The 15,323-nt window shown below is 41.8% G+C and overlaps 1 protein-coding gene across 4 annotated transcripts in view; it reads left to right on the top strand.

The window, feature by feature from the left end:
- The first annotated feature begins 3,319 nt into the window (after positions 1 to 3,319).
- Positions 3,320 to 15,323, top strand: part of Asah2 (N-acylsphingosine amidohydrolase 2) — a 116,538-nt gene continuing 104,534 nt past the window's right edge. For 3 of the 4 annotated variants that reach the window (XM_040745595.1, XM_040745588.1, XM_040745602.1), the window contains exon 1: positions 3,320 to 3,471. The gene's annotated coding sequence lies outside the window, so the exon portion shown is untranslated. Of the gene's footprint in view, positions 3,472 to 4,990; positions 5,050 to 5,261; positions 5,337 to 15,323 lie in introns of those variants that run through there. The other variant, XM_040745586.1, reaches the window with a different exon arrangement.

Here is a 15,323-nt window from a genome sequence, read left to right on the forward strand (position 1 = left end):
GAGTGAGTCCCAGGACAGCCAGAGCTGTTACACAGAGACACCGTGTCTCAAAAAACCAAAACCAAACAAACAAAAAGAAAGCAGGCCAAGCAAGATATGAGAAGCAAGCCTTAATAAACAGCTCCATGGCCTCTGCTTTGGCTCAGAAATTTCCATCCAGATTGAGTACCTGCTCAGGTAGGTCCAAAAGAAACTTGGGACAAATAGCTAACTGTGCTGCCTATTAGCATACCAAAGCTCATGCTAGCCTCCAGGCTCTCTCAGCATCACAAATACCTGTTACAGAGTCCAGCCTGACCTCTTGGCTCTTCTTCCCTGCCCCTAAATTTCTCCAGCTCATGGGCTTCCCCACTCCCAGGTTCTGGGTCCTATATAATAACCCTGCCGAGTGTTCTCTTGGTCCTCTTCGCTCTCTCTTTTCGTCTTCCCCTCTCACTCTCCCTCACTCTCCTTTCCTGGCCCCATTACTCTACTATTTTCTCTCCCTGTTCTGGACTCTTCCTCAGACTGTATGTTTCCCTCTTATCTACAATAAAAACCTTCCCCTCATTCATACCTTGGAGCGGTGGTGTCCTTGTTTCATGCACCATCAATGGATTGTGAGTCAAGGTATGTAAGCCAAGTGAACCCTCTACACCCCAAGTTAATTCTGAACATGCTGTTTTATCACAGCAATGACAACCCTAACTAGGACAGTCAGTTTTCTTTTCTTTTTCTTTTAACTGTGGTAGGCAAGTGCTCCACTATTCCCCCACAATGCCACGTATTCAGTAAGTGTTCCCTATGTCTGCTTTATATTTTTACATTCATCTCTGCTGAGTGCCTTCATTGACAACTTGACCTGACCGACTCTAGATTGTCTAGGAGACTGATAAGGCCCAGCCATGGATGTGTCTATGAGGGCTTCTCCAGAGACAGGCTGGCTCTGAGCAGTAATATTCATAATCTGGGAGGGAGCGCAGACAGAAGGAAAGGTGAGAGAGGTGGCCTAGTGTCCACATCCTCTCTCTCTGCTTCCTGGTTATCCTTGAAGTGAGAGATGCTTTCCTGCCACAGTCCCCACACCGTGATGTCCTACTCAAGCGCATAGAGCCAAGGGGCCACAGGCTGAATATTCTGAAACTGGGGGCAAAAATATATCTCCTTTCTCACTTAAGTCCTTACTGCCAACTCTTGAGTCACAGCCACGTGAAAGTAATACTTGGTGTGCGCTGATGATTCACTCTGTTAGGGAGCAGTGGCAACAAATACTCCACAGCTCAGCTCTTTGTGAGTACGGATAAAGCAGCCAAGGACATTCTTGCATAAACTCTGTGTTTGCGCTCAGGCTGTGATACATGGAAATATGTTTTCCTGTGTATAAATATGGAGGTGTGAGATTGATGGATTGTAGGGTAGATTTATATGTCCCCTTTATTGGAAATTCCTAGAGCAATTTCTTGGATTTTTTTTTCTGTTCTTAAAGATGTTTGTGGTTGCAGTGCCAGATCTGGATCCTTAAGACTCTCCTGGGGTCCTAAGGTAACCAGCTGTTGGGATGTGTGTGATGAGTTAATAACGTCCATTGTCATTTACTCCAGCTTGGAGTCGGAGACACTTTCTATATTTTACTCGACAGGAAAAAAAAATGAACATTCCTGAAGGATTGCGTGTATGAAAGTGATGCACATTGCTCTCACCAGCCACACGTTCCTGTCACAATCAGGAAATGGGGCTGCACACGCCAAGGTAATTACAAGTGATAAAGTAAGATTAAAAGGCTCAAAACGGCTGACTGGTCAAGTTTTCTAAACTCGTAAAGAAGAAATCGTGGTCATTCTCTATAGCCCTGAAATAAGAATCTCATCTCTCTTGTTCAGTTTTGCCTGCTCTTCTATGCCCGCTGCTCCAGCCTCCTCTTGTCACTTTATTGAAAAGGGTCTCCTGACAGTTTTCTCTGTGTGATCACTTCTGTATCTTCCGACATCCCATAGTTCAGATATCCGGTACAGACCAGCCCGGCCTCCAGGGCAGGTGTTGTTTAAGCAAAGGAGGCCCTGGAGCCTAGAGGCCAATTAGCAGGTAATGCAGCTCAGAAGGCAGCCCTGGAAGCTGCAGGTGGCAGAGACGAGCAACCAGCAGCCCCTGGCCCAGGTTCCTGTTGGGCCTGTGTGTCTTCACGACACCCTTTAGGAGTCCAGGCTTTAGCAAACACTTGTGTCAGCTTCCTGCTTTGTCCTTCCTTCCTTGGAGGCCTCAGCAGACTCTTCCTGAAGAAAGCCAGGGGCTTGCTGCAGCTCGCCTTTTGCCTCAGCATTGTTATGCAGCAATTCACTTCCAAGCAGAAAGGGAACAAAGTCTTCTTTGGGGATTCTAGGTTCATTAGCATCCTGTGTGGTGACAAGGGGAAGGAGGTGGGCCGCCAAGCGTTGCGCCAGTGGCAGGCATGGGACACAGGCCTGAGATCTCATCAACTCCAGAGGCCTGGGCTGGGGAATGGTTGTGATTGAAGCTAGGACACAATGATAACTTGTCTCAAGGAATAAAAACCGAAAACAAAACAACAAAAACAAAAGCTGTTCCAACACTGGAAGGGTTTACTTTCTTTCCTTGGCTTTGACACTTGTAATCAACTCCCAAACAGAAGAATCACACACACACACACACACACACACACACACACACACACACACACACACACACACACACACACACACTCCATAGGCAGTATTGAAGGAAGCTGTTTTGGGGAGGTTTCCCTGGAGGGACACCAAGGGTAGTATAAATATGACTTCATTTGTTTCTCCAAATTACCCAGGTAATTTGGTACATTTGCTACATTCAAATACTTTTCTCCATCAGATTGCATTCTGTCCAGGAAAGACATGCTCTTTCCTGGAGCTTAACTCCTTCATACGAAATGTTCTTAGCTTCACTCTCTGCACTGACGGTTCAATCTTGTCTCTGCGGTGTGTAATTGATACCTTGGGAAATGAATCCATTGCTTTCCAAATCAAAGAGGACTAGTAGGGCGGACTAGCTCAGCGATTGTTAACTTTCCAATGCTGTCACCCTTTAATACAGTTCCTCCTTGTGACCACCCCCAGCCATATAATTATTTTGTTGCTACTTCATAACGCTAATTTTGCTACTTTTATAAATGTAATGTTAAGTTCCCATGGTCTTGAGGTAATCCCTGCGGAAGGGTCGCGACCCACAGGTTGAGAAGTATTGCTCTAGTGTGCAAGGGTTCGCCCATCAGCAGGCTCTGCGGGGTGCCTTAAGCCTGCTGGATGAGTCAGCATGCAATTGGTTAAGTTAGAGAGCCTTGGCTTTCTGGGTTAGAGCATCCAGCCTCCAAGAGTTAACCTGCAGCGGTGTTCGGAAGAGCCAAGGCAGAGGATACACAATCATCCCGGCAGGCAGGCAGGCACTCTGGCTTGCAGGGAATGACATGCGGTTTTGAATGAGCAGCTGCAGGAGCGAGTTGGGGTACGTGGCTTTGCTTTGATTGATGCGGTATTGTTTTCTCTCAAGAGAACAAAGCAATGGTTGTTCATGTTTGCAAACAGGGTCCCTTTGAGAAAGAGCAGTTGTCTACTAGCCTGGTTTCTATCATGAAAATGAGAGCCCAGGGTGCAGGGTGAGTGCCTGCAGATTCTCTAGATTCTCTACCCTCCTTTAAGCTGTCCCTTGCATCAGTGGGCTGTCTTTACACTCATCTGAATTCTAGTGTTGCATGATCAGGTCATTTGAATGTCATGATTGCAGAGAGATTTAAAAGATATTTTTGCTATATAGCTATACTCCGAGGTACAGATTTAAAGTTGTTTGTTAAATTGGTGGTGCCAGGTGGCAAAAAAATCTATTTCTCTGGCCCATTTTGGGAGGCAAGATTTAAAACCTCAGACTCCGGGAACAAACTTCTACAAATTCATCATAAGCTCGAATGAGGCAGGCATCATCTTAGATATGATTTTTCCCCCTGACTGACTACTTTAGTGCCCAGGGTGTAGAGTGTGACCTGAAACAACCTTCAGAAAGCCTGCTCGTCTGCTCAGGCTCCCGACTGCTCATGAAGGCATCACTGTCACCTCGCATACCTTTATTTTGTTAGGGAAAAACGTATCTGGAACTCCAAATAGACTAGAAATACTTTCGTAGATTGGAATTGGGTGGAATGAATTTCAAGGAATACAGGCTGTAGCTAGGATCTCACTCTGTACATTTCAGCACCGCAGTATCAGCTACAAGCTAAGAACACTGACTTTTCCCTGTCACTGTTACCTTCACATTAAAATGAGTTACCCCTTACCCAGCATGGCGAGCCAAACCGATATTGAAATGCTTTTGCATCATCCAGAGTGCTCTAAGTGTTTGTAGCTTCTATTCATCTGACTTTCATCCTGGGAATTCTTTTGATAACTGAGGTTTCTCTGAAAAAAAAATCCAAAGGCTGTTGTAAAACTTGAGCAAGCCATCACTCTGAGAGATTTCATGCCTCTACCAGAACATTTCACCTGAAGCCATGGATGTTTGCTAAAGTGAAGGACAGGTGTTGAGAGCTCTGAAGGCTAGTGGTTGCTGTGCTAAAGAAACGAGGGTGAGAGGCAATTTGGGGAAAGGAGGACCACTGAAGATACAACATAGAAGCACTGTGCACAGTAATGGAGGTGAAGATGTTTACAAACTTCCAGCAAGATATGGTGCGGTTAGAACCCAAGAGAATCAGTGTCCAGATTTCTAGCTTCCGTTTAATACCCTTTCTAAAAATTTACCCCAGCTTGGACACCATATTGAATAAGAATACACACACACACACACACACACACACACACAGAGAGAGAGAGAGAGAGAGAGAGAGAGAGAGAGAGAGAGAGAGAGAGAGAGCCCTTGTCTTGTTTTTGACTTTAGGAGGCACAGTTTTTCCCTATTTAGTATAATGTTAGCTGCAGGTTTATCATGTATAGTCTTTATGTGGAGATACGTCCCTTATAACCCTACATATTCAGAGATTGTTTTCATGAAGAGATGTTGGAGCTTGCCAATAGCTGTTTCTGCATCTCTGAGGTGATTGTGTACTTTCTATCTTTAAGCCTATATATGTTCTGTATTACGTTTATTGACTTGCATATGTTGAATCAACATGAATCCCTGGGATAGAACCAACTTAATCATGGTATATGACCTTTACGTTTTTAGGAACACATTTGACAAATATTTTAGTTTTTAAAGATTTATTTTATGTTTTGTTGTGTGTATGTGTATGTCTTTTTGGGCAGGTATGTACACATGAGTGCTGGTGTGCTTGGTGGCCAGTAGAGAGAGCGTCAGATCCTCTGGAGCTGGAGTTCCAGGTAACTGTGAGCCACCTGGCTAGGGTGCTAGGAACCAAACTCAGGTCCTCTGGAAGAGCACTGCATGCTCTTAATCACTGAGCAGTGTCTTCAGGCCTGCAAGGATTTTATTCATCTATGCTCATGAGGAGAACTGGTATGCAGTCTTCTGTTTGTATGTGACAATACTGGCTTCCCAGAATGAGTTTGTTAATGCTCTCCCTGCTCTGTCTTGGGAACAGTTTGAAGAGTGATGGTACTAAATCTTTGTCGAAGAGTTGGTAGACTTCAGCAATGAATCCCTCTGGTACAGGGCTTTTCTTCGTTGGGGAGATATTTCATTACTGTTTGACTCTTGTTGATTATGGAGCGGTTTAAGTTGCTGATATCTTCTTGACTTAATTTAAGCAGGTAATGTGTATATAGAGACTTTCCACATCACTAGACTGTCCAGTTTTTAGGACTTTTTTTTTTGGAATTCTTCAATGAGCTGCTGGATTTCTTTGGACTTTGTTGTAACACCACCCTCTTTCATTTCTAATTTATTATCCTGGAACTTTCCTATTTGGTTAGATTCCCAATCTTACTTATCTTTTCAAAGGATCAATTTTGTATTTAATTGATTCAATGTGTTGGTCTTTCATTGGTTCTGTCCTCATTTTTTTTTATTTCTAGCCTCCTACTGCTTTTTAGGTTTGGATGGCTTTTGGTCTTCTAAAACCTTGATGAACAGTGAGGTTCATCATTGGTTATTTGTTGTAGACATCTCTGCTGTGGTTGTTTTTTAATTTAAGCACTTAAAGCTATAAATTTAACTCTTAGAACTGCCTTATTTATATCTCAAAAGTTCTGATAAATTGTGCTTTATTTGACTGTAGTTGTTGTTTCTAATATTTTGCTCTTTTGGCGGGCCTGCCACTCAGCTCCCAAATAAATCACACATGGATGCTTATTCTGTCTTATGGATGTCTGGCCTTAGCTTGGCTTGTTTCCAGCCAGATTTTCTACCTTTTGCATCTGGGCCTTTTCCTTTTCTTTTTTCTGTACATCTTACTTTCCCTCTTACTCCATGGCTTACTGTGTAGCTGGGTTGCTGGTCCCTGGAGTTCTCCTCTCCTTGTTGTCTTGCTCCTTTTCCCTCTCTGATTTCTCCTTCCATTTATTCTCTCTGCCTGGCAGCCCTGCCTATCCTTTCTGCTGCCTTCTTATTGATTGTTCAGTTCTTTATTGGACCAGTTAGGTGTTTTAGACAGGCACAGCAACACACACACACACACACACACACACACACACACACACACACAGAGCTTTACAGAGTTAAACAAATGCAACAAAAAAGAATGCAACACATCTTTGCATCATTAAACAAATATTCCACAGCATAAACAAGTGTAACACCTCTTAAAATAATATTCCACACAACATTTGTTTCTAGAAACACTTAAAATCCCTTCTGATTTTGCTGATAATCTGTTGGTCATTCTCCAAGTATTTGTATACTTTCTGTGGTTTCTCTATTTATTTCTAATTCTATACCACTGTTAAGTTACTAGAAATTATTTTGATTATGTTGTATGTGTTATGATTTTATTGCCTAATGTGTTCTATTTTAGAGAATGTTCCACAAGCTACTGGGGAAAATGTGTAATTCCACATCTGTTGGATGGACTACTCAGTACCTACCTGTCAAGTCAATTTGATCTAGTTATGACTTAATTCAGAGGTTTCCTTTTCTGGTTTTGTTGTCGTTATTGCTGTTTGGATGACCTATTTAAAGATGATAATAGGGTATTGACACCACCCACTGTTACTGTATCAATCAAACATTTTATGCTCATTCGTATTTTGTTATTGGAATTGGTAGCTCCACCATTCAGTGCATATACAGTTAGAGTTGTTATTTCTTCTTGATGATTTTTTTCTTTATTAATAGGTGGTAGCTTTCATCATCTCTTCTGACTAATTTTGATTTGATATCTTCACTATTAAATCGCAGAATTACCACACCAGCTTGTTTCAGCTTCCACTACCTTGAAAGACTGGCTTTCAAACTTTGGCTATTAGTCTGTGGGTGTCTTTACCAATGAGGTGTGGTTTTTTTGTTTGTTTGTTTGTTTTGTTTTGTTTAGCAGGCAATACACCAGTTAGTCTAGATTTTTGTTTGTTTGTTTTACAAGACAGGGTTTCTTTGTATTGTTTTGGAGGCTGTTGGTCCAGCCCGGCCTCGAACTCACAGAGATTGCCTGCCTCTGCCTCTGGAGTCCTGGGATTAAAGGTGTGCGTCACCACCGCCCGGCTTTGGTCTAGATTTTGATTCAAGTCAGCTAGCTTACATTTCTTTACTGGTGATTTGAGGCAATTAACAATAGAGGCAATTACATTAACTGCTTCATTTACTGATTCAGGTAGTTTTATTTGTTGTTTTCTGGTTGGCTGGATTGTTCTCATTTTTAAAAGGTTTATTTATTTTATTTTATTTTATGTATATGAGTGTTTTGCTTACATGCATGTATGTGTACCATAAGTATGCCTGGAGCCCTCAAAGGTCAGAAGAGGGTATTGGTTCTGCTGAAACTGGGGTTACAGAGGGTTGCAAGATGCTGTGTGGGTGCTGGGAATCAAACCATGGTCCTCTGGAAGAACAGTGTGTGCTCCTAATGCTGAGCCCGCTTTCTAGCCCTGTTCTTTTCTTCTGTCCCTGTTCGTGTTAGGGCTTTTTCTAGTTTACTATGTTGCACCTGAGTGGTTCGTTTCTAGCTTTCCTTTGTTGCATATCCCTCTCACGAGGCTCATTCTCTCCTGTGCTGTCACCAACTTCCTCTCTGTTCCCTGTATAGTATTCTTTTAACTGTATTCAGCAGCTATGCATTGGTTATTATGAACTGCCTTCGTGTGTGCTTGTCTCGATAGGCTTATTTCTCCATTAATTCAAGCGATAGCTTTGTTGCAGGTAACACTTTGGTTGTGTTATATGCTTTCAGGGATATATCAGTCCACGGTATCCTAGTTTTTAGGATTGCTAGTGTGACAGCTGGTGTTATTCTGTTCACCTTCATGGACAACTTAGTGTTTTTCCCTTAGAGATATTAGTATTGTTTATTTGCTTTGTATTTTTGATGTATTAACTCTAATATGTTGTGGGGGAAGTTCTTCTCTGGCCATGTCTATTTGGGATTATAAATGCCTCTCATGTTTAAACATCCATTTCTTTATCTAGTTTTGAGAAGTTTCTGCCATAATTTTGTTGAACAGTCTTTAGCTTTTAACCTCAGCTCATTCTACCCATTAGATTCTGAGATTTTTTTCTCTTGATCATATCCCAGAGTCCTTGGACTTCATGGTAATGCTCACGTTTGGCATTTGAACGTAGAATACCCTTTGCCTTTGTCTTCTATCCATCATACACTCTCCTTGTTCTTGGTTGACTCTGTTGGTGATGCTTTTCTCTGTGTTATTAAGTCTTTCTTTTCTAGCATTTCTTTTTCAAAAATCTCAAATTTCAAAAATTTCCCTGTGCATTTATAATGTATTAAGGAATGAAAATAAAGCAACTTTCTCTTAGAGTAGCTTGATGAAGAGCAAGCACAAGTTTAAATTCTCCACTTAAAATCCCATGTGTCTTCTGCCTGACACTTAGCAAAAGGCCTTGCTCTCTTTCTCTATTTTTTATATGCTTTGCATATTATTAATTTGGCTGCAAGGTCCAGCAAAAGTTCAGTCTCTTAGGAGTCAAGAGATATTTTCAGAAAAATGTATCACCATATCCTTGCTGATTTTTCATCCATACTCTTGGCCCTTTTGTTTTCCTTTTTCTTTCTTTTTAAAAAATCAACTTTATGGGCTTTTTTCTGTGTTGTTGTTGAGTTTTCTCTCTGGGTCTTGTATTTAATTGACCTGATTGTTTCTTTGAAGTCAGTGATCAGTTTGTATTTAATTCACCTGATTGTATCTCTGAGGCCAGTGATCAGTTTGTATTTAATTCACCCAATATTGTGTCTCTGAGGTCAGTGACCAGTTTGTATTTAAGTCACCCGATATTGTATCTTTGAGGTCAGTGACCAGTTTGTATTTAAGTCACCTGATTGTATCTCTGAGGTCAGTGATCAGTTTGTACTTAATTCACCTGATTGTGTTTGAGGTCAGTGATCAGTTTTACTAGTAAGATTTGAGCTCTGTAGTTGGCATCCTGTCCATTTCAGAATCTTTGAATTTGGAAATTTGGGAGGTATCAGCTTTGTAGAATTTGTCATGTGTACTACGTATTCTTCCCTCCATCCTGGTTCCTGAGCTGCATCAGTTCCAAATGAACATGCAGAACATTATATTAATTATGAAGCTGTTGGCCATTTGGTATGGTTTCTTAATGGCTAGCTTTGACTTAATTATTAACCCATAACTACTAATATATATTTTTATAAGGTCTTATCTTACCGAGAATGCCAGACTTGCACCCTGTCCTCCCGGGATCACATGGCAACTCTCTACTCTTGACTGTATTTCCCAGAATCCTCCTTGACTCCTAGTCCCACCTATCTTGCTTCCCTATTGGCCAACAGTGCTTTATTTATCAACCAATAAGACAACATATAGACAGAAGGATTTCTCCCATCAGTCACCTCTCATTTTTAAGTGTTCTTCGTGTTTTCATGATGCAGTTTGTACATTTTGTTGGCATAGCTGTCACTTCTGGCTTTATTTTGTGGGTCTTTAAATCTTTTAAAAGATTTATTTCTTTTTATTTCATGTATATGTGTGTTTTGCCTGCATATATGTAAGTGCACCATGTACATGCCTGGTGCTCCTGGAGGTCAGAAGGGTGCACCAGTTCTCTGCAACTGGTGTTAAGGATGGTTATGAGCCACCAGGTAAGTACTGGGCAGGAAGCACAAATCCTCTGCAAAGCCATCAAGTTCCCTTAATCAGTGAGTCCTGTCTCCAGCCCCTATCTATGGATGTTAACTCAGAGCCCACTCTCTACATAGAGAGTAAAAAATAGAAACAAAATCCAAATTCCTACAGTAGTAATACTGTCAAGTACTACTGAAAATCAATACCACAAATGTGACACCAATAATCACAAACTAGAAAATGAAAAAAAAACTAGTATAGATTGTGTTATAAAATCACACACTGTTTTAAGCAAACATGGAAATGGAAGTGAATGGAAGAGGTAGGTGAAGGAGGCATGGGAACAGGAAATAATTGAAATTCTTTTTTTTTCAAATGAAGGGAACAAAATCTTTAAAATCCTTGTAATTTATGGGCTAGTCTCACCAGAGACTCTCCACATTGCATCCCCCAGAGTGGCTAAAGGTCTAGCAGAGGGTGTCTCTTTGGGTCTGGAGGGGGTAACCACAGCACTGAGGAGTACGAGTGGAAAAGGGCTGATTTCAGTTGTGGGTGTGTGTTTGTGCTCTTCAGCGGTGGAGACAGATGGGTTCTCAAGGGGCTGATCCTACTAGGGCATCTAGAGCTGCTCCCCACTTACGCCCCCGCCCCCTCCCCCCTCCTCCCCCCCCTCCGCCCCATGCACCGCACCCTGCACCTGCACTTTCTGGCTTGTTGGGGACAGCCGGCCCTTTCCACAGCTATCTCCCAGGGTGGTCTCTTGCCTTGGAGTTGTAGCAGTTTAAATTCTGGTTCCCTGGCCTGGAATTGTTCCTTGTTTCCATGTTCCAGGGCAGATGAGGTTTAAACAGTAGTTTCTCTCTGAGGATAATACCTAAACACTACTTGCTGAGTTATACAGAGTGACAAGATGGGATTCTGCTCCACCGCTGTGCTGTGGCCAGAGGAATCACTGTCTTACCAAGGGTGGGTGTACAGTGAGGACTCTGGCAAGCTCGTCTAGAGGGTACAAGACCTCACCAGAGATGTCTGGCTGACCTCTTGGATGAAGCGTCTGCTTCTACTCCCTTCACCAGGGGCTTCGAGCCTAAAGCTGAGTTTTGGTTGGAGGATTTAACTCCCATGCACTGTCTTTTTCCTGGTACTTTCCAGTGATTCTGTTATTACTTTTGAGAATTTTCAAAGTTCTCCTCCATTTTGTCTTTGGAATAAACCAAGTCCTATGTGGACTCTTCTTACTCAGGTTACCAAGAGGCAAGTTCTAGCCTATTATCTTATCCAGAAACTGTCTTGGACCTTCTTTTGAGCCCTTTGTCATGTGACAGGGTTGTATAGTAGCAGTTGGAGTGAAAAGATATAAGTGACAGAAATTTGAATCTGATGTTTTCAGGTTATCAGCTTTTGAGCCTCCTCAAATTTTAGTTGCTTCATTTGTAGGCATGTGATTCTATATACCAACCTCTGGGATGGTCCTGAGGATAGAGAATAGGATGCTACTCCAATGCCAAATGGTCTCCTGGAGACAGACTCATCAATAGTAAGCACCAGTATGGTAGAGCACACAGTGCTTAAGAAGATGTGGGTTAAGCAATGAACTGAGGGGGGCCTCAGCACACAAGAGACAGCACCTGTGTGCTCTACCTCACACTTTCTCTGTGTTCCTTTGCTGATTCTGTGAAATGGTTTCTTGTTAGTAGGATACAGAAAGGCATGGCCCTTCCTCACCCCTGCTGTCACAGGAGCAGTGTCCTGTGAGGTGCTGCCTGGAGACTTTGCTTCTGGTTAAACAGATTCCAGGAGCTGGCTCTGGAAGATCATCCAAGATTTCCTGCAATGACATTTTTCCACCCTCTTTGTTGCTAGCCAGAGGAAGAAGTACCTGTTTGTCCATAAGAGGTGTGAGAGATGGGAGAGATAGTAAGCCTTCAGAGTCAATTCAATGTGGAAAGGAAGAAATGATGTAAGCTGGTCTGTACCAATCCATAGGCAGTAGGAGTTTATAGAATCAGGAGGGAATGGGTACAATATGGCCAATTATTTGTCTCCAGTTTCAACATTTCCCAACTTGAATCTCCTCATATCCTAGGGAAGATTCTCAAGAGAATAGGGAGCTCTGACATTCCAAATGCCTGTACCAAGGGTCACTTCAGTCCGTGATACTACTCTGCTGTCTTGACATTCCCTATGAAGGACTTTGTATCAGATTTCTCTCAGAAGTTGGCTCTAACAACAGATGTACCTGTTTTTCAAGGTGGTACCTCTTCACACCTATGAACAGCTTCAATAACATGGCAGCCAATGTGGCCACAGAGGGCACCATCAATAATGTACTGTTGACAGAGTATCAGATAGGTGCTCTTGGAACTCAACCAAGAAGTGACATCACTGAAGGCAAATCTCCTGGAATCATCTTTGACCTATATTATCACTGTTCCCAACATTTCTTAATTGATTTACCAGGCTGGTCTGATCTGGGAAGATCAGACGCCATAAAGAAAAGGCTCACACCACAATTTTCATACAAATTACAGTCAATTACATTCATTGGATAACCTCTATAGCCACGGAAGGATCAAGTTTTGAACCCTGGACTACTCTGTATGCCTGGCTTCCAGGGCATACTGATTCCCTGAGACTACACTTGAAAGATAGCTCCTAGGTGAGTTGGTACAATGACAGTGGTGTGTCGGAGACAGCTCATTTTAGTTTGTTAGAGCCAGTTACTGTATAGACTTGCTCAGAGTTGACTTTTTTGGTTGTGAGCCTAACCTTTAATGTGTGAGCCATCTCTCCAGCTACATAGCTGACTTTTGAGAACTACCTTTTGGTTACTGGAAATGAGCAATGCTTGAGGTCTATACCACAGACCTTTGCAAATGTACATCAAAGTTTTTATCCTGTAAGAGCTGGCTTTAACATTTACCAATTTTCTAGCAGTACTTGTTGCAGAAAATTTTGGATAAGGAAATGATGTACTGTTTTAAGGCATCAGGAGAAAAAAAATAGCCTTAATTCAAAATTACTTTGAGCTGTGAATAGAACATTACAATAAGCCAAAGGTTTATTCATTTTTCTAATTGACTCTAAGTGTTTGAAGACAGGAACAATTATGGTCAGGTCATCTTTCCACAGCAGTCTACTTCCTAGGTGCTAACACTGTGGGGCTATTACTTGAATCATATAAATTCATGTTTATAATGCTATGCTGGAAAAAAGAAACTATGTGAAGAAATTTTGTATCCCCCATCTCCAAGGGCAGCATTGTCATCTGAGTTTGTACTGAAGAACTCATAGATACTTAAGAGGTGGGTGGCCTTTGGAGACAGTACGTATTCCTTCCCAGACTCCTGTTCCATTCTGTGGAAACAGAAGAGCTACAAGGAGTTTGTCAGGCTGCGGTTGTAGCTCTATGGCAGAGAGAATGCTTTACATACACAAGACCTGGCCTGGGTTTCACTTCTAGCTTATATACATTATTTTTCTTTTCTGTTAAGCTCCATTGTGAAGGTCATTTGTCAAAGTCCATCTTCCCAATGTCATGTGCATGGAGACTGGGTGTGACTGGTAATTTACTCTGTGGCTAGAATAACCTTAAAGATAAGAAAAAGCAGGAAGAATTTCCTTTATGTCATTTGTTTCATCCATGGTTCTTTAATGTTGCTTATCTGGTTCAGATATACTAAATTAAGGGGGAATTTCCTCTTAGGAAGCCTGAGAAGCAGCTTTTGTCTGTGTTAAAGTCTGAAAAGAATGATTCAGCAGTCAATGAGAATGAAGAAATTGTATTTAAGAGCTGATTCCATTTGACATGTATCTTCATTCGGCCCTCACAGCAATCTTTTTATTAATTAATTTTTGTTTCAATTTTTTTCATAAAATACATTTTTATCATATTCTATCCCTTCCTCCAACTCCTCTCAGATCCAGCCTACCTTCCTGTATACACAACTTTTCTTCTTTCTCTCCAAAAACCCAAACTCCTAAAAAGCAACAAAAAATGAAATCAAAACAAACTAAAAACAATAAACAAAAATCCCAATAAGACCAAAAAAAACCAATCCCCAAACAAAAAGATCAAAACAAAACAAACTATGTACCACTTGTTACCCAGAAATTATTTCTCAAACACAGTCTCAGACAAAAACAAAACAAAACACACACACAGCCTGTTTTGTGTTGGCCAACTAACCTTGGACATGGTGCCTGGCTTGGAATGTGGTCAATATACCCAAAAATACTCCATTGGAGAAAATGGATTTTTCCCTTTCCTGGTGTGTATCAACTGCAAATAGCTTCCTAGTTAGTCGTAGATGTCTACTTCCCCTTCTCAGTGCTGGGATTTTTGTCTGGTTTGAAACTCTTCAGGCCTTATGTAAGCTCTCATATCAGTCCTGTTGTATCTGGGAGATACTGTTTTCTTGGAGTCACCACAACCTGTGGCTCTTACAATCCTTCCACCTCTTCTTCTACATAGACCCCAGAGCCTTGAGGGGAAGGGATTAGTAAAGACATCCCATTTAGGGCTCAGTACTCCAAACTGAAGGCTATTACTCTATGCACGTTGTCTGTGTTAGTTCTCATCCATTGCAAGAAGAAACTCCTTTGATGAGTGTTAAATGATGCTCTAATCTGTAATTATAGCAATATGCTATCAGGAGTCATTTTGTTGCTGTGTTCCTTTAGCAGAATAATGATATTCTGCTTTTCCCCTAGGGCCCATGACCTCTCTAGTCTCAGGTCTTGGTGACTTTAGCAGTGTCAGGCACAGCGTTTTGTCTCATAGAGTATTTAAATCCAGTGAAAACATGGTTGGCTAATCCCAGCGCACCTGTTCCACTCTTGCCCCAGCATGTCTTGCAGGCAGACCACAGGGTGGGTAGCTGATGACTTTTCTCCTCCAGTAGCATGCAAAGCACTTCCCAGCACCATGAACACTAGTCAATAGAAATGAAGCTTCTAGTTGGGTGCTAGTTGCTACTCCATGTTCAGTGACATAAATAAGTTATGTCTTTAGCAATACGGTCTTACTGTCAGGTTATGGAGACTAGCCAATAGCCTTGACAATAGCATGTGATATTTGGGGTTTTTTAGGGACCTCTTTGGCCAATGACTCAAAAATAATGTAACCCATTCCTGACACTGGTGGTTTTATTTGTTGAC

The sequence above is a fragment of the Mesocricetus auratus genome, unplaced genomic scaffold (genome assembly GCF_017639785.1).
Source record: "Mesocricetus auratus isolate SY011 unplaced genomic scaffold, BCM_Maur_2.0 Super-Scaffold_4256, whole genome shotgun sequence".
NCBI lineage: Eukaryota > Metazoa > Chordata > Mammalia > Rodentia > Cricetidae > Mesocricetus > Mesocricetus auratus.